This window comes from Acomys russatus, chromosome 5 (genome assembly GCF_903995435.1).
Source record: "Acomys russatus chromosome 5, mAcoRus1.1, whole genome shotgun sequence".
Classification (NCBI taxonomy): Eukaryota; Metazoa; Chordata; class Mammalia; order Rodentia; family Muridae; genus Acomys; species Acomys russatus.
In genome coordinates, this window is record NC_067141.1 from 23,213,318 (window position 1) to 23,232,962 (window position 19,645).

Here is a 19,645-nt window from a genome sequence, read left to right on the forward strand (position 1 = left end):
AATACAGTAGAAGCTTCCTAAAATATGTACATATATGAAGGCGATCTAAACGCAATTGTCAAATAATGGGGGAGGCAAAGTCCCAATGTGCCATCTCTTGTTACCAAATGAAGCTTCCAATATCAGGATTGGGCTACATAGAATTGAGCTGTTGGCCAAAGGGGTTCCATGGGAATCCCCAAACAGCCGAGGCAGTTGTCAAGAGAATAGGTTACTCTCCACAAACTTGGTGACAGCAAAGCCCCATTGCTGAAGACAATACCTACACAGCTCACTGAGCATGGAGAAGTTGAGCTGGTGCCTGCCTACATCGAGCCTTCACCTCCACACTCTAGTGTCTTTGGTAGAGGAAGGTACTTTGCATGCTACCAAGAGAGAAACATAAACACCAGCCCAGCTACAAACTGTTTGATCTGCAATGTGTCCTGCTTTCAAGCTATGCTAGGGGAATAGTGGTACAAAGCTTGTGGGAGTAACCAAGCATAGCTGATTTGATTTAAGGTCTTCTCCAGGTAATGGAAGCCATATACCCAACACTGCTTGGGGGACCAACAACCAAAGGTTAGATAGCCCAGGGTCCTAGGGTGAAGCCAAATACTACTGTTCTTTAAAAACAAAACAAAACAAACAACAACAGAAAAATATAGAAATAAAGACTCCAGTGACATTCTGCTATTCCCATGGGTCTGCATCTTGCTCAGCCATCATCAGAGACGCTTCCTCCTGCAGCAGATGGGACAAGGCCACAGCCAGACATCATACAGAGAGTGATAGGCATTGAAACGCTGAGTGCTAAATGGAATGTCTCTATCAAGTCACTCCCCTCAAGGCTCAGGGAACCCCATAGAAGAGGAAGTGGAAAGAGTATTAAGAGCGAGAGGGGAGAGAGGACACCAAAAACAAAACAAAACAAAACACAGCAACAACAAACCCAAGGCCCTCTAAACCAGATGAGCAAAGAACATATGAATTCACAGAGACTGTGGCAGTGTGTACAGAACCTGTTTAGTCTCACCAGGCCCTCTGTGTATATATATTATGGCTTCCAGTTCAGTGTTTTTGTGGGATTCCTGAGAGTGCAAATGAGTGGGTATCTGACTCTCGTGCCTTCTCTTGGGTGCTACTCCTCTTATTTGTTTGTCTTGTCCAACCCTGATATGATGGTGCTTGTTTTATTTTACTATATTTTTATTATTATCCCCCTAGAAGCCTGTTTGTTTTCTTACGGGAGACAGGAAGTGAGTGGATCTGGATGGGAGGAGGTGGAGAAAAACTGGGAGGAATAAAGTAGAAGGAAACCATCATCAGGATATATAACATGAGAAAAAAAAATATCTATTTTCAGGCTGGGCTGTGGTGATGGCGCTCGCCTTTGATCCCAGCACTCTGGAGGCAGAGGCAGGCAGATCTCTGTGAGTTCAAGGAGGCTAGCCTAACCTACAGAGTCAGTGCCAGGATGGCCAGGGCTACACAGAGAAAGCCTGTCTTTAAAAAATAAAAATAAAAATAAATAAATAATTTACATTTTAAAAAGCTTTTTAAGAAGAAAGAAGGAAGGAAAGAAAGAAAACTGGTACCAAGAGTCCCATCATTATGAGTGTACCTAGCATACAATTGGGCAGCTGGAAGAGGATGAGAGCGTTTGAAGAAGCAGCTACAAGATGGCTAAACTGTGCTGGGGAGACAACTCAATGGTGAATGCTTTCTTTTCTTTTTTCTTTTTCTTTTTTTTTAGAGGACCTGAGCTGAGTTCCCAGCACTCACTCCAGGCAGCTCATAGCACCCATAACTAACTTCATCTTCAGGGGGAATCCACACCCCTCTCTGTCATTACATGTACACACACACACACACACACACACACACACACACACACACACACACAGTTAGGGGTTTTTTGTTTTGTTTTGTTTTTAAGGAAAGGGACTAAAGTGTTGCCAGTGGAGAAATGTGAGTAATACTGTCGAGGGTACAGAAGACCAGAAAAGAGCAAGGACATGTTAGGGACTGCCTACATGGTTGTAATTAAGATGCAGAAGAAAGAAACTTTGTCACTCAATGCCAGGCTAATGCGCTCTCTTTTGGAAATGAGGATTGCGCTGAAACTGAGGCCAGCATCTTTATCTTGCAGCAAAGAACGTGGGTGGCTCTTGTCCGTGAGCTAAGGTTCTGTGGAAGCTGAAATAAGAACTGTGGAGGAATTTTAATTCCAATGCATGGCTGCTCTGGCAAGAGATCACATCCAAAGACCTTCTAGGTTTGTGTGATCTGGCTGAAATACAGACACGCTGGGCGGTGGCGGCACACACCAGGAGACAGAGGCAAGCAGATCGCTGAGTTCAAGGCCAGCTTGGTATACAGCAAGTTTAAGGCAAAAAAAAAAAAAAAAAAAAAAAAAAAAAAAAAGCTTAGGTCCGGGTGTGGTGGTACATACCTTTAATTCCAAACAATGAAGGTAAAGTTAGTTTGTAGAAAGAAGCACCCATGTTTGAAAGTGATGTCTAATTGAGTGTCAGGAAAAGTGATGAATCAGAAAAGATTTGACAGAATAAAATATGCCCAACTCTCACGAGAAGAGAGAGGAAAGGGAAGCTACTTAAAGGGAGCAGCACAGAGAATGAGGGAAAGAGGAGGCAGCTTTACAGAGAGAGGCTGAAGAGAGAACAAGCCAGTCACAGGTGAAAACAGAATGAGTCAGAGAATGAGAAGGAGCCAGAAGATTAGAACAAGTTGCTAAAGTTAGTATAAGGCCAAGCAGAGCAACGCAGAGGCCTAGAGAGAAGCCAGATTCAGTCAGTCAGCTGGGAGAGGAGTTTGAGACAGAACAGCTGAGTTGAACCAACCAGCCCAGATCTCAGTAAGAACAGGAAAGGGTGAGCTTATTAAGCAGTTTGCCTTCAAGGCTGAAAACATTCTAGGCCTAGCTTAGATTAAATGGAAGCTGGGAGCTTCCAGGATTAGGCCTAAATTAGCAGACTAAGGCAGTAAGCTTCCAATATGACAATTACAGCCGGAGAATAAAAGTTACACTTACAAAGAACAGTGAACTTGTTTATCTGTTGGGTGAATCTCAACATGGCACAGCGTACAGGGTGTGGCATAGGTATTCCGACTGGTTGGTTTGTGTATCATAGACTGAGGCATTTGAACACTGTTGTGTGTATGTCTGTGTATATGGCATGTGTATGTGGGACTCCACAGAGGCCAGTAAAAGGTTTTAGATCCTCTGAAAGTGGAGTCGCGGGTGAGTGTAAGCCACACAAGGTAGGTGCTAGGAATCCAACTCTGGTCCTCTAAAAGAGCAGTATGTGTTAACTACCAACCCCTCTCTCCAGCCCTATGCTGGTTAGTTTTGATAGTCAATTTCAAACAACTCAGAACCACTTGGAAGGGTTTTAATATGGAATTATCTAGCTTGGATAGGCCAGCAGATATGTCTGTGGGGAATAGTCTCGGTTGTCAATTGATGTGGGAAGACCCAGACCACTGTGGGCAGCACCATTCCCTAGGCATATGGTCCTGAACAATGAAGGAGAAAGCTAGTTGAGGGATATTAAGCAAAGACGCCTGCATGCCTTTATTTCCTTTTGCTCTTGACTGTGGATGTGATGTCACTATCTGCTTAAGTTCCAGCATTGATTTCCCCGAAATGACAGACTATGACTTGTAATTATTAGTCAAATAAGCCTTCCTCTCCTCTAAGCTTCTGTTGTTGTTAGGGTATTAGTCAGTGCAACAGAAATACAGAAATGAACCAAGAACAGTTTCAATAAGTGCTTTCTATCAGATTAGCAGGCTCAGGAGCAATGGGGCTCAGGACACAATGATTTGGGGGCAAAATGGCTTGGCTAGAGCAAAACAAGAAATAAAAGCACATAGGGCACAGAACAAAAATCGTTTGCTAAAGATGCCAACACGGATAAAAGGGAGGCAGTGGTTTTACATCAGTACAACTGGAAAGACCTCTAGGGCGTCTCATAACTCTGAGAAAGAAATCTCCTTTAGGGTGGATAGGGACAGAAGTCTGAGTCACTGGCAGGTGTTGGCATGCACCACAGAGGACATTGCCAAAGTGTTTCTCATGTGTTGACTGCAGATTAAAAACTCACTGGCCACATGTGGGTGCCCCGGCTGATATGTGTTTATGCTTACAAATTTAAAACTTGTGTACGCCAGTCACTGGAGTAAATTGGTACTGCTTCCCAGTTTTGACTTGCCATTTCTCAGCTTGTTAACTAAGTTAACACAAGCCTTGGCCACGCCTGTTTCCATTTCACAAACTACCCTTTGTCAACTGATAGATAGGATAATGTCTCTTGTCTTGTCGGAGACGCTAGTGTATCACCACAGAGATCACATGCTGCTCACAAGCAGAGTAAATACAGCCTCCTCATCTGTGTCTGTGTCCGTGTGTGTGTCCGTGTGTGTGTGTGTGTGTGTGTGTGTGTATACGTCTCTTTCTAATTCTTATCATAGCCCTAGCTGTCCTGGAACCCACAGAGATCACTTTACAGCTAGCTGCCTCCTGATTGCTGGGATTAAAGGTGTGTGCCACCAGGGGTGGCTCCTCCCACTCTTCATGGTGACTCTTGCTGAATCAAAAAAATCTTAGTCTGTTTTACCATGTTGTGGAAAAGCAGCAGAAAAAACACAGCAAACTTATACACACTGTGATGGCTGATTCTATGTGGCATCCTAGCACGGGAATACATTTGTCTTGTCAACCTGTCTGGATTGAAAACCCCTCAGAGTTCTGGAGAGGTGGCTTGGAAACCAAGAACACTTGCTCTGCAGAGTTTGAATCTCAGAACCTATGTAACAGGGCATGAGATCCACCCCTGCAGACACCCAGAGCCTTAGCCCCAAGGAGGACAGAGATATCAGAATCACTGGGGACTTGCTAATTCCAGCCTAGCTAAGAGTAACCATCATGTTCAGGAAGAGACCCTGACTCAAAGGAATAGATAGAGGGTTAGAGGACCCTTGGCACCCGCTTTTTGCCTTTGCACCTGCATACACCCCTGCACACATATACCCACATGCCCAAACAGATGCATACAGACACAAGTAAATAAATATAAAATAAAAAATAAAGCACTTGGGGCCATTAATGAAGTACCTTTGGATAAAGATGTTTCCGGTGTAAACTAAGAAGGGGAGATACACCCTGAATGCGGTCACACCATTCCATAGGCTGGGGTTCCAAACTAAATAAAAAAGTCAAAGGGTTCCATTTCTCTGCTGTCTAGTCAGCACCATGGACCAAGAAGCCTTCTGTCAAGGTGCACGCTGCACTCCCTGAACTGTGAACCACAACACATCCTTCTTCCTTTAAGTTGATTTTTGCCAGTTATTGGCCACAACACAGAAAAAAAGTAACTAGTGGCCCAGGACATGCTGCCCAGATGGGGGTTTGAACCCCTGCGGCTGCGAGCATGTTTCATTCATGTGAGGAATCACTAAGCAAGCATGCTGTTTAGTTTTTGTCAACAAGAACTAGAGTCACATGGAAAGATGGAACTGCCCTCAGGTGGGCCTGTAGGCACTTTCCGTGGGCAATTTTCTTGATTAATGACTGATTCAAGAGGAGCAAGGCCACCAGGAGTGGTGCCATCCCTGGGCAGGCGGTCCTGGGTTGTATAAGAAAGCCGGCTGTCCAAGCCATGAGGAGCAAGCCAGGAAGCAGTGTTCCTCCATGGCCTCAGCTTCAGGTTCTGTCTTGAGGTTTCTACCATGGCTTCCCCGGTGATGGACCTAGAAGCTATAAGGTGAAAAAAAAATCTTTTTTTCCCTAAGTTGCTTTTGGTCAAAGTGTGTATCACAGCAATAGAAATCAAACTAGGATATCAGGTGATCCCTGTAAGGTAGAGAGAGTCTTGTCCAGGAAGTAGAAGTTGGAACAGCAGATATTCAAGCTGCCCACAGAAGCAATTTGGTGTCAGACTGAGTCGTGAAAACCCTGCTTGGGTTTCCAGTCTGCTGGCCTAATACGTTGAGGTTGTATTCGGTGGTCCAAGCTCTTCAAGAAAGAGTGTGTGTGTGTATGTGTGTGTGTGTGTGTGTGTTATATATATGTATCTCCCCTTCACGCTCTCTCTGTATTTGTATATTTATGTATCTCTCTGTCCTCTCTCTATCCTCTTTCCCCTTTCTCTCCCCTCCTCTGTGTGTGTGTGTATTTGTGTATATATGTATCTCCCCCGACTCTCTCTCTGTATTTGTGAATATATGTATCTCTCTCTCCTTCCCTCTTCCTCCCCCTCCCTCCCCTTCTCTTTCTGTGTGTGTTGCATGTATGCCTCTGTGTGTCTGTGTTTGTCTGTGTCTCTCTGTGTGTATGTGTCTGGGTGTATCTGTCTTTGTCTCCTGTCTCTGTCTCTCTCTCCCTCTTTGTGTGTGTGTGTGTGTGTGTGTGTGTGTGTGTGTGTGTGTGTGTGTGTGTGTGTGTGTGTGTGTATGTAAGTAATGGTAGTTAAGTGATTAGAATTAAAGTAACTTGTAAACACAGTGTTCCCCACGTACATTAGTTTGGCAAATTCAGCACTCACCTCCAAATATGGAGGGTGTCCTCACATGGAGCTGCAATCCATCACTGTCACATCTGCTATGTTCATAACTTCCTAGTCACATTGAAAACATAACCCAAATTCAGTTTTCCCATGTTCCCAGATGGCTCTTGCTGCTGATTTCCTCACGCCCAGTCCCAACCAAGCTGCACTCTGAGCACGCCTCCTCTGTCTAACATCTACTCCAATTTCCTCTCTCACCCACCCTCAACACCTGGCCCCTTAGCCATGGCCTCGCTGCAGGAGGCTGGCTCAGCAGCTGGGTCCTGGTACTCCACTCCTTTCTGTTTCGTTGTCACAGGGTGAGAGTGAGCATTGTTTTTAAATTACATGTTTTATCTATAGGCCCGGCTAGCAATCAATCAGGACACAGACACTTGTTATAGTTTAAAATAGCCTTAGCTAAGCTGGGGCAGGGCAGATATTAATCCTCTAAACTACTTTTTCCATAGTAGGGCCTCAGGCATGGGATCCCTGTTTCAATCTCATGTCATCTGGTTTTTAATTACTTTTATTAAGTTACCTCTTATCTATAATTTTATATACTTGTTTATGTTTTTTTTTTAATCTGGGCTGGATTTTTTATTTACGTCGGCCACGTGTTTCTCCTTTATCTAACCCATGACAGCCTTCCTCGCTTTACTTCAGGTCTCTCCTCTTTTTCCTCCTGGTGGTTTTCTTTTTTCCTCCTTATAGTGGTCTTTCTTTCTTTATTTATTTCTTTTTTCCTCAGAATTTTTTTTTTTTTTATCTTAGCCCCAGCTACCTCTTTTGCCCTGCCCAGGTGGGATGGCTTTTAATTAAGCAAAATGTAAGTCACAGAGACAGTAAGTAGTCATTAGCATCAAAATACACCAGGCCATCCCCCAACAAGTGGGGTCCTCCTGATGAGTCTACCTGCTCCTTACAGCTCACACCTGTGTACCTGTACCTCCCTGTACCTCGCATCTGCTGAGGTCACCAGGGGCCAGCTAGACATTTCCGTTTTCCACATGAACGGTTAGCTTTTGTTCTTGGTGCCGTGGGCCATGTACTTGAGAAAAAGCAATAAGGGAAGAAGGGTTTGCTCCGGCTCTTGGATTAAGGTGGCATAGTGCATCAAGATGGAAGGGGAGTGGTGTAAGGGGAGGTGTAGCATGGGACAGCGTGGCAGCTACTGCCTCAATCTTCATGGAAGCAGCAGCCTAGAAATCTCACAGCCTGCCTCCCTCAAAGAAGGCTGTAGGCATTAGATCCCCTAGAACTGGAGTTACAGAAGGTTGTGAGATGCCCCACTCACATCGGGAGATGGGTGCTGGAAACTGTACTCAGGTCATCTGCAAGAGCTTCAAGTGCTCTTAACTGCTGAGCCATCTCTCCAGCCCCATTTATCTATTTTGAGTCAACTTCACCCATTTGCATTTTTTTTCTAGCAATGTTTTGATTTGGTTGACATTTTCGGCTTTCATGGCCTGAAATCTGGCTTCAACATTATATTTTGAGACAATTATAGAGTACCAAGAAGTACACAGGAAGTCATTATTCCTTCAAAGCAGACATCTTGCACAGACGCTATGATAACATATAGAATTGGCACTTGTTCAATGCACACAGATGACTCAGACTTTGACACGTGTGTGAGTGTGCACAGGTATGTGTTCATGCATGCGTGCGTGCGTGCGTGCGTGCGTGTGTAACTTGACATCACCACCACTGCAGTAGTTGGAACTGCATCCTCACTGTATCCCTGATGTTTCCCAAATAGAGCCATAGCTCTTCCCAGCCCCCCACCCCTGCCCCAGATGACCACGCAACCACTGATCGGCTCCTCATCTCTCCATTCTCCATCTTCCTTTTGGGAGAAGTGAGACAGGGTCTCATGTAGCCCAGGCTGGCCTTGCACTCCCTCTGTAGCTGGGGATGACTTGGAACTGATCCTCCTGCCTCTAAAGTTCTAGGATAACAGGTGTACCCAATACACCTAGCCAAACATTCACTTTTTAAAGCACATTTTCATCTATTACACTTGGGGCTGTTATTTAAAAAAAAATAATAATGTTCGAAAAAGTAATAAAGAAACATTATTTTGCTTACTTAAAAATACATGTACATTTATGTACATACATATAAACCAATAATCATTAAAGAAGAGGTCCTGACTTTGAGAGGGAGTGGGTTGGGATACGGGAGGAGCTGGAGATGGATAAGTGAGGTGATGCAAATAAAGTGCTCAGGTATGGCAGTCTCAATAAAAACATAGCTGCTATGGGCCCACACTTATAATCCTAGCACTCAGGTGGCTAAGGCAGGAGTGTTCCTGTGTGTCTGAGACCAACATGACTATGTATTAGGTCCAAGGGGAGTCTGGGCTATGGGGAAGCCTCTGGCTGGGGAGGGAGTGGCGGGGAGAGAGTGAGAGGACAGCCTGACCCTCCATGTGTGGATGTGCACCTGAGTGGATATAGATTTTCATTTCTTAGACACAAATGTCGAGACCGCACTTGCTGTGGGGCAGCTGCCTTTTAGATTTACTCCTAAGAAACCAGTAGGTCTCTACACTACTCAACTTTCCTCTGAGTATCGCGTTGTCCCTCTCTGTCCTTTCCCAGCATAGTTTTTGGGGCTTTGTGTTCTGCTTTGCCAGACTTTTCATCTTTTTGAAGAAGCCCTTAGCTGGGTGGGCCTCGCTCACATCTTCTATTGTGCATTCAGTCTCTGCTCGGACCACTTATGTTCCTTTCCTTCAGCACCGTCTCTTGGTTTTCATTACTACAGCTGCTTCTTCAGGTCAACTCTCAGCTCATTAACATCCAGCTTGCCAACGATACAACAACAACAACAACAACAACAACAACAACAACAAAGCAAGCAAACAAACAAGAACATAGAGTCTGATTTGTGTTGGCCAACTAGCCCAGGGCATGAAGCCTCCTCTGGAGTGTGGCTGACATATCTAGTGACACTCCATTGGAGAAAGCTCATTTTCCCTTTCTCAGCACTTACCAATTGTGGATAGCTTCTTGCTTAGGGATGGGACTTTGCGTCCACTTCTCCTTCTTGGCTCTGGGATATTATCTGATCTAAACCCGTGTAGATCTTGTATGTGCTGTCACACAGTGTCTGAGAGTTCATGTGTGAATCCATCCTGTTGTATCAGGAAGACGCTGTTTCCTTGGAGTTACCCACCACCTCTAGATCTTAAAATCTTTCAGTCACCTCTTCTGTATATACTCCTAGGCTTGGGTGGAGGACATTAATGACAGCCCATTAAGGGATGAGACACTATGTCAAGAGTGATACAGATCTTGACATCCCATTGTTAAATGTTACGTTTCCACTAAGGCCCAACAGCAAGCCAAGAGTCATCTCTCAAAGGGAGAATGGTTGTCTATAGATGATGGTAGGACTCCACTCCAAAAATCTGAAGGATCTCCACTGTGGTTTACCTGTAAGGGCCTGCCAAAGACTCCAAACAGCATCCCTATCTGCCACAGCCACCTTAAGCAACCATCAAGTCTGCTGGGTCATATGATCCAAGTGGCCAAGCAGCTGGGTCCCACTAAGAACTAGTGTATGGGCCAGAATAACACACCCAAGGAAGGAGCGTGCTGTGCTGTCTCCCAAATCCAAAGTGCTTTTTACCAAGTCCAGAGTGCCTGTGGCTTCCCTATCCCTCAGCCCGATCAATACAATGTTAACAATGCGATGGGCCAATGTGATAACTTGTGTATCAGGTTCCCTGCAAACTGAACTATGACAGGGGAGTCAATATACTCTTGAGGTAAAATTGTAAAGGTATACTTCTGGCCTTGCCAGCTGAAAGCAAATTGCTTCTGGTGGTCCTTATGGGCAGGTTTCAAGGGAAAAAAAAAAAAAAAAAAAAGGAAGACCTTGCCAGACCAATAGCTGCACACCAGGCACCAGGAGATATGTTAATCTGCTCAAGTAAGGAAGCTGTATCTGGCATTGCATCTGTGAATGGAGTCACTACTTGTTTACGTTCGCCATAGTCAACTGTCATTCTCCACAATCCATCTGTCTTCTGCATAGTCTAACAGGGAAAGCTAAAGGGAGCTGCAGTAGTAAACACCACCCCTGCAGCTTTCCTATTCTTTTTTTTTTCAGATTTATGTATGTATCGTATCACTTTGTTTATGAGTGGTTTGCCTGCATGTATGTTTGTGCACCACATGTATGCCTGGTGTCCACGTGAGGAGAGCATTAGAACCCCCTGGAACTGGAGTTACAGATAGTTGTGAACTGCTATGTGCATGCTAGGACCTGAACTGGAGTCCTCTGAAAAAGCAGCCAGTGCTCAGTGCTTTTAACCTCTAAGCCATCTATCCAGCCACCCTCATTTAAAAAAAATGTGTACGGGTGTTTTGCCTACAAGTGTATCTATGACCCACATGTGTGCAGTGCCCTTGGGGGCCAAAAGCAGGTATGAGATCTCCTGGAACTAGAATCACAGAAAACTGCAAGCCACCACGAGGGCGCTGTGACTCAAAACTAGTCCTCTGTAAGAGCGGCCAAGTGCTGTTAACCACTGAGCCAACTCCCCACCCAACTCCACCCTCAGCATCTTGCAAGGCCTTAATGGTGGCAGTGATTTCTGAAATCCCTCTAGGCTGATTTTGATTTTTGGTTCCCTGTTTTCCCTGATGGAGGCAACTAATGGCTTCCATTTGGCCTTTCAGAGCATAATAGCCCACATCCCACACACCTGACAACCAATGTTGGGATTCTGCCCATCCCTAAGTACATCTGTCCCAGTGATACTCTAGGGCTGGGGTGAGTTTGTGGGCCCAATGGACCCACTGTGAGTAAGACTTTGGCTGACACCCCACTGATGGCCCGACCCTCCATAAGTCCCTACTTAACTGGAGGGCCACGATGCTTTGGAGGGATCTTCCAGAATCAGTGTCAATTCAAAGGCAGTGTCTAATACGCCATGAAAATTCTGGTTATTTCCTTTTCCAGGATGTACAGTTACCCTAATCAAAGTCCATGGGTTCCTTTGGAGAAAGATTAGTTGACTTGATTGATGGCAAAACGTTTTTGTTTGGCTTCGTTTTGGTTTTTTGAGACAAGGTTTCTCTGCATAGCCCTGGCTGTCCTGAAACTCACTCTGTAGACTAGGCTGGCCTTGGTCCTCCTGAGATCACCTGCCTCTGTCTCCCTAGTGCTGGGATTAAGGGTGTGTGCCACCCAACAGCCATCATAAAACGTTTTGATAGTGTGACACAGTCCTTTCTCAGCGGGCTTCTCGGTCTATAAGCTGGCTTGTCTGGGAATCAGTTGAGGAACTGCGATTCTCTGTTGCTACAAATCAGAGTAAACTTTTAAAATCCTTTCATTTATTTTATGTGTATGGGTGTTATGCCCACAAGCAGTCTGTATACCACTTGTATGCCTGGTGCCTGCAGAGGTCAAAAGAGGACATTGGAGCCTGTAGGACCGGAGTCACTACAGAATGTTGTGGGTGCTGAGAATTGAACTCCAGGCCCTCTGGAAGAGCAGCCAGTTCTCTTAAACACTGAATCCCTCAAGGTACATGTTTCATTTGCACTGGGTTTGTTTATACAGATGGAGTAGTGCTTAGTAAGCCCCACTGCCATCTATTGCCCCCAACCACCCACGTTGGGCCATTATGGCCACTGCTTAGCCTCTGCTGTCCATTAACACAGCATGTTGGGGGAGGGAAAGAGGACGAAGAGTAACCAATGAAAGAAACCAATGGTAATGGAAGACTGGAAACATCCAATCAGGGACACATATAAGGGACAGAACACACCTGAGAACACACTCCTGCCCTCCAAATGCTCCAAATGTGGGTGCTGTAGAAATGATCCACAGAAGCTTGTGACTGGCCTGGCGCCATCAGAGCTTCTAGCCTTCCCAGCTCTCAGCCCGCTTCCATTCTTGGAAGGGCTGTTCCCTTTCCTTTTACTTTCACTTCTAAAATTATGCGGGCACACATGCTGAACAGTGTGCTCTCTCTACACTACCAGAGCAGTGTAGAGTCTTTTAGCAATTTTAGGTGTAGATAAATTGGAGAGCCAGATCCAGACACCACTAAACCCACTAGAGAAACTCATCCCAAAAGTTCTGCCTCTCTAAATCTGCTACTGGTACCACAATCTGGATTAAATGGAGTTCTTTAGATATAGAACTAATGGAACTAGTGGAAGACATACGTATTGTAAAGGAAGGGTTGTTAGATTGACTTACACAACATTAGAGATGCTGTTTCATCCACAAAGTTGATCACCTCAGCAGTCTCAATCTGGTGCTGAAGGTCTGGAAAATTCCTGATGAGTCACTGGTGTTCAGTTCATGTTAAAAGCAGCTGAAGAGGCTTGAGTCTGACGTCAGAAGAGGTCAGTGACAGCAGAGACGGGGACACACTGGCTCCAGACCAAGGGATGGCAGGTGACCAACACTGCTTTTTCTTTAGACTTTTTTTCCTGGACCACCTGCTGGAAGGTGTTCCCCTCCTGCCTGGGTTAGATTTCTCTGGAAACACCTGTTAGAAATAAAATCTGGTACTTCATTTCCAAATGGGACCTGAGTTAGCTAAAGTCCAGTTACCAATGAACAGAAAACAGTAGAGTCCCGCTAATGTTTGCTAGTCTAGCTAGTCTCTCCCCAGGACCCAATATATCCAAACTCTCCTCAGCTAACCCACCACATCATGTGGGAACATGGAGTTGACAGCCACTAACGTCCAAGCATCCCTGCAAGATGGTACATCTGGTAAGCGTGAAGATAAACAGGATGTAAAACACCAAACGAAGTGCCAGGCGTGGTGGCTCACATCTTTAATCCCAGCACTTGGGAGGCAGAGGCAGGTGGATCGCTGTAAGTTTGAGGCCAGCATGGTCTACAAAGGGAGTCCAGACCAACCAAGGCTACACAGAGAAACCCTGTCTCGAAAAACCAAGACACACACACACACACACACACACACACAGTGAACCCACACAAGGTTTTTGTTGAGGAATGCCACAGAAGGAAAATGAGACCTAGATAACATGTAAGCGCTTCTTTACTGTTCCTGAAAGGGAGGGCAGACCGTTGGTTTATAAACCATTATCTGCATTCACTCAGTGCTCTTGCCATTCCAGGCTGGTGTCTAACTGTTGAAGATGTTCGGCTTTTGCTACTCTGAGTCTCCAATACTATTATTATGACGTGAGGATTCTTTTTCCCACTCACAGACATGCCCACAAGTATGTCTTCTAGATGATTCAGACCCTGTCAGATTGACAGGAAAGATGATCTATCACACATTGCACTGGTTGTGAGGAGGGACCATAACCATATCCCCACCTGATATGTCCTTGGTCTTACTTTTCCCCACCAATGTGACCTCAGAGGCCCCTAACCTGCTGAATCAGGTTGTAATAGCCACATCAGATAGACACAGAGCGTTTAGCACAGTGTGATGGGGGCTTCAATATATTAAGTTGACTGGCCAAAGGTACTCAGAGCAAACACGGCCTGTGGTTGTGCATCTGTGAGGGTGCTCCTACGGGCAATCAGCTACAAGTAGCAGCAAAGTAGGTGACCTTCCCAGACTACTGAGGTCCACAGTAGAAAAGGCAGAAGAAAGCAGTTTGCCTGCTTTTTCTCCCTCATCACTGAAGCTAAGTGAGACATCAGACTTCTGTTCTCAGACAAGATTCACACAACCAGCCCTCCAGAATCTCAGGCATCTGTCTATGCACCGAATCATACCACTGACTTCCCTCATTTCCAGATGCAGACAGAAATATGCAATTTCCTAAACTGCATGAATCAGCTTTTCATTTTAGATGATAGGTAGGTAGGTAGATAGATGACAGACAGACAAATAGATAGATAGATAGATGACAGACAGACAAATAGATAGATAGATAGATAGATAGATAGACAGACTAATAGAGATGATAGGTAGTATCTTAGTTACTTTTATCTTGCTGTGATAAAGTACCCTGACAAAAGTAACTTTAGGAAGGAAGTCCTAACCTTAGGACTCACAGTTCGAAGTACAACACATGACAGCAGGAAAGTCAAGGCAGCAGGAACCAGAAGCTCTTGGCCACGTTGTGTCTGAGAACAATGAATATGCGTTCAGCTCACTTTCCCTTTTTATACAGTTCCGGATGCTAGCTAAGGGAATGGTGCCGCCCACTGTGGGTGGGTCTCATCTCAATTAATTTACGATAGATAATCCCTCACCTGTGTGTCCAGAGGCTCACAAAGACACACATATGTACATGATTAAAAAGAAAATAAATCTTCAAGAAAAATTAAAACCAAAGACATGGTTCCTACCTCTCTGTCCACGTGGGGGAAGTCTGTGATGCATAGGGAAACAGCAATGAGCCAGGTGGGACAATGCTGGCCTCTTCTAGCACCACCCATCCCTGTGTGTCCTACTTGGCTCTTCTGTTGCTGTGATAAACACTAAGACCAAAAGCAACCTGGGGAAGAAAGGGTTTAATTGGTTTACACTTGCAGGTAATAGTCTATCACTAAGGGAAGTCAGGACAAGAACTCTAGGCAAAAATTGGAAGTCAGGAGCCACGGAGGGATGCTGTTTGCTGGCTTGATCTCTGGAGTTCACACTCAGCTAACTTTTTTTTTTTTTTTTTTGGTCTTTCAAGACAGGGTTTCTCTGTGTACCCTTGACTGTCCTGGACTCCCTTTGAAGAACAGCCTGGCCTAGCACTCACACCAATCCATCTGCCTCTGCCTCCAGAGTGCTGAGATTACAGCCGTGAGCCACCACGCCCAGCTCTCAGCTAACTTTCTTATACATTCCAAGCCCACCTGTCTAGAGATGGTGACACCCACAGTGGACTGGGCTCTCCCACATCAATTATCAGTCAAGACAATCTCTCACTGATAGGGCCATAGATCAAATCTGATTGAGGCAGTTCTTCAGCTGAAATTCCTTTTTCCCTGGTGTCTTTAGGTTTGTGTCAGGTTGACAATGAAAAGTAGCCAGCACAATGGTTTCCAGACTCATAGGTAAACACAGGTCTCAATGGGGAATGATGTTCGTCCTGCAAGGAAGTGCACTGCATTCTAGAAGAACTGCTCGAATTCCCCATTTCATGCAGGCAGAAATGTAGTAAAAAAGGAAATAACTTGAACTCAGATGGTAATAGATATCAAATAAGACCATGAGGTAGGACAGCGTCAAACATTAACTTGGATCAGGACAAATTTATTGGTATGGGAGCACCGAACACAGATCTGCAGCTAATGGTTGCAGCCCCAGGAGTCAAAGATTAAAGCCAGGCGTGGTGGTATAGCCATTTAGTTCCAGCACTTGGGAGACAGAGGAAGGTACAGTAGATCTTTGAATTTAAGGCCATCCTAGTCTACAAACCAAGTTCAAGGCCAGTCGGAACTGTATGGTGAACTCTGTCTCAAACAAAACCAAACCAAGACTGGTTAATTGTTAATTAGCTAGCTAGCTAGTTAGTTTGATTGACTATTTATAGGAGACTTCCAGTGACTTTAGAGGGATGAATGAAAAACACAGGATATTGGGTATTCTAGATTGGAGTCAACTTGTTAAACTTGTTATCCCACACTGGACACATCTAGAAGGTTGACATTCACCATGACTATGAGAAATAGACTTGGGGCAGGGGAGCAGGGCAGCATCCTAGCTCCTGTGATTGCTCATCACTGAAGTCTGTACTTTACACTGGGAACCAAAGCTAGTCAACTGGAGAACTCAAACTTATTGACAGTCATAGGATCCCTGTGTGGCATAGGCCATGTGGTGCCACACAGCAGGCGTAGGCACAGTGGCTGCAGTTACTGTAATAGAGAGCAGAGGCAAAGCCACAGTCTAAGCAGGCTGGCCAGTGCAGACCTGTGGTACTGGCTGATTGATCACTGTGTTCCTTCGGGGAAACGGATAAAACACTTGCTAACTTCTGGCTTCATCTTTCTATGGAAAACTTCCAGGATACATGAGCAGAAGTGTAATTTGAGTCGTAAAAGCAAAAAGTCACAGACTCCAGAAATTCTCAGACCTGAGGATTTATAGATCTGAGATCCTGCATAAACGGAGGCCTGCAGGAGAAATCTTGGGCATAATAGCCATTGGTCTTTCCATCCACCTCCCCCCAAGTGGTCCCAAGGCCTTTTCTTGGGGACACTACACTGGAGAAGAGGAAATGAACAGAGTGTTCAGGGCCTACTCAGATATGGCTCAAGATCTGACACTGATTCCAGAAGACTCAACCCTCATGGTGGCCCACAGTCTGAGTCAGGATTTACAGAAGTTAAACAGATCCACAGAGTGCTAGATATGGTCCATCTCACTGTGATCTCATAGGTCCCCAATTCCATTCTGTAATCATATCCCTAGATCTAGAAAACAAACAAACAAGAACAGATATATTTAGCCAGTAGCAGAGTCCTTCAGTTGGCTCCCTGACCTATGCAGAAAGGGTTGCTACAAGTGACAAAGGCCAAGTAGAAGCACTAGTCCAGAGCCACTTACAAATGGGAAACTAGTGAGGGGAGTGCAGCGACACTAGTGAGGGGGACTGCAAATGCTGTGCAGTGAATGGAACTGATGGACACAGAGTGATCCAGGCATGGTGGTACACGCCTATAAGCCAGGTGTTCAGGAAGCAGAGGCAAGAGGGTCACTGAAAGCTCAAGGTCAGTCTCATTTACACAGCAAGTTCCAAGCCAGCCTAGGCTGCAGAGTAAAACCCTGTCTCAGAAAAACAAAACTGGGGCTGGCACGATGCCTCTGTGGGTAGAGGCACCTGCCGCCCCCAAGCTTGACAACCTGAGTTCCATCCCCAGGACCTGTATGGCAAAAGGAGAAACACCTACAAGCTGCCCGTCCGTCCTCTGGCCTTCACATGTGCTCCATGGCAGATGTGCACACCACCAACCCACAATAAATAAAAAAAATAAATAAATAAATGTTGTTGTTGTTGTTTTAAACTAAGAGTATAGTAAGAATTTTGTAATTTTGGTTTCCTTTAAAACACAGAAATGTTATGGAAGTATGCGTTTGTTTTAATTCCAGGAATAGGGGTACGAGGCTGCTTTGCAGCAGCTGACTATGATTTACCTCACGCTCTGGCAGGAGCATGATTTTGCCACCTGAAGATAGTTTCTGCGAGTGTGTGATGTTTGAAATTCTGGAGACTTTTCAGAGGGTATATAAATGCTAGAGCTTCTATAGGTGGCTGGGGTTGGTGGTTAGATGCTGTTGGTTGAAGTGTGCTAAGTAGTCAGCTGCATGAAGAAGAAGGGGGGGAAGGAAGGGGAGGAGGAGGGGGAGGAGGGGGAGGAGGAGGGGGAGGAGGGGGAGGAGGAGGGGGAGGAGGAAGAGGAGGAGGAGGAGGAGGAAATTGGAAACTAGAAATTAGATATCCTGATGGCAAAGAGCCCCAAGGAACTTGACACCCCTTATCAGCAGGAAGTAATCTGACAATAACATCGCCCTCTCCAGACCTGACTTTACTCATGGATTTCTTTCTCTCCTTTCTATCCTTCTTTCTCTCCTATCTAGTGTTAGGGACCTAAAACGGTGGAGAAAGGTGGAAAAAAAAAAAAAAAAAGAACTCAGAAAGCAGCAAACGCCAGCTACACAGGAGTAATGGCGGTCATCCCCACCATCCCACCACACTCACATGCATCCAGCTCCCTTCACGGCCTGAGCAGTTGCTAAGAAGACCCTTAGAGAAAGACAACAGGATCTGCCACAGCTTTCCTCGGGCAGTAGCTCCAGTCACACACTCTCTGCTAGATCCTGTTTCCTGGCCAGGGTGCATGAACATGTGGCCGGTGGCTGGAATGCAGACAATGACTGGCGACACCTCTTTCCCTACCCTTGTTTTCCCACAAGGCCCATCAGAGTCCCCGTGCTCTCATCTGGCAAGGTCAACTTCCCCAGCCTTCCTTAAATAAGTATCCGTGCTTCAGCCCTGGTTCACGGTTTAGTTCGCAAGACTCTTAATGGCCTTGCTGTTCCTCCCGCTCGTTGGCCCGTTGCACTGAGGTCACATTGACAGGATCAAGTGAGTTAGAAGTAGAAACTACTGACTAGACACGCTGGGCCTGGGAGGCCAGGAGAAAGGTGCTCAAGTACCCGCCACAGGTGCCACTATGATGGATGAATGAGGGGTGGGGACATGGGAAAGATGGGGTACTTGGTGGAGAGATGGAAGAGAAAGCCGAGCTGAGGGTTCATACACTGTAGAGAAAGGTGAACCTGGAGACTCAACAGCAGTGAGGAACAGGTAGATATGAGGAGGCCATGGTAAGGCCCTGGCCTGGGCCGCCACCAAGGGCCATGTCTGAGTTTGTGGTCCTTCTGCAGCTGGAGTCTGTGTCAATATCTGTGGCCCGAGGTACCACCAAAGGCCAAGTGGATGTTTGTGGTCTGGGAGGTCACCACCCACTGTGTGGATATTTGAGGGCTGTGCTACCTAGGAGGGACATGCTGGTCTGAGTGGCCTGAACTGCCCCTTGAGGCCACGGGGACATCGGGGGCCCACGGGACTGGGATGCACGACGTCAAGTTCACAAAAAATCAATTAAAAAGTTAAAAAAAAAAAAAAAGAAGTAGCAACTACTGATTTCTTGGTAAGACACTGGTGTGTCAGTGTCAGAGTGGGGAGTGAATTCAAATGAATTTCAACATAAGATAATCTAGGCGTGTCAAAACATCTCTTCCAAGAAAAGATACGCCATTGCACATAACCCCCATTCACCAACCGAAAAAAAAGCATAGCCTCTCATGGGCCTATTCATGTCCCTCACTCGGGAGTGCTGCTTGGGCATGCAAGCTATACAAATGGTTCCCTAGATTTGTGTGGAGTCCAGAACAGGGGAAGGCTCCCCAACAAATTCAGATATTCTCTCATCATGAGGGCTCTATGACCCTCACAGAAGAGGTGCTCAGATTGCACTGACAGAGGCTTTGGCTTGACCCCAGAGGGAAGTAGCAGCAGACTGCCCTGCCAGATTGTGGCGTAAAGCCCTGCCCTTACTTGAAGGCATCGCTTCCCTAATGAGCATCTGCTCTTGGCTGCTACTGGGCACTCATAGAACATGGCTCACAT

The 19,645-nt window shown here is 45.8% G+C and overlaps 1 long non-coding RNA gene across 3 annotated transcripts in view; it reads right to left on the reverse strand.

Moving 5' to 3' along the window:
• Positions 1-14,895, reverse strand: part of LOC127189118 (uncharacterized) — a 64,063-nt gene extending 49,168 nt beyond the window's left edge. For 2 of the 3 annotated variants that reach the window (XR_007830634.1, XR_007830635.1), the window contains exons 1-3: positions 14,865-14,895; positions 12,777-13,071; positions 6,549-6,620 (exon numbers count right to left, since the gene is read on the reverse strand). This is a non-coding gene — a long non-coding RNA (uncharacterized LOC127189118). The remainder of the gene's footprint in view (positions 1-6,548; positions 6,621-12,776; positions 13,072-14,864) is intronic. The other variant, XR_007830633.1, reaches the window with a different exon arrangement.
• Between the last annotated feature and the right edge of the window lie 4,750 nt (positions 14,896-19,645).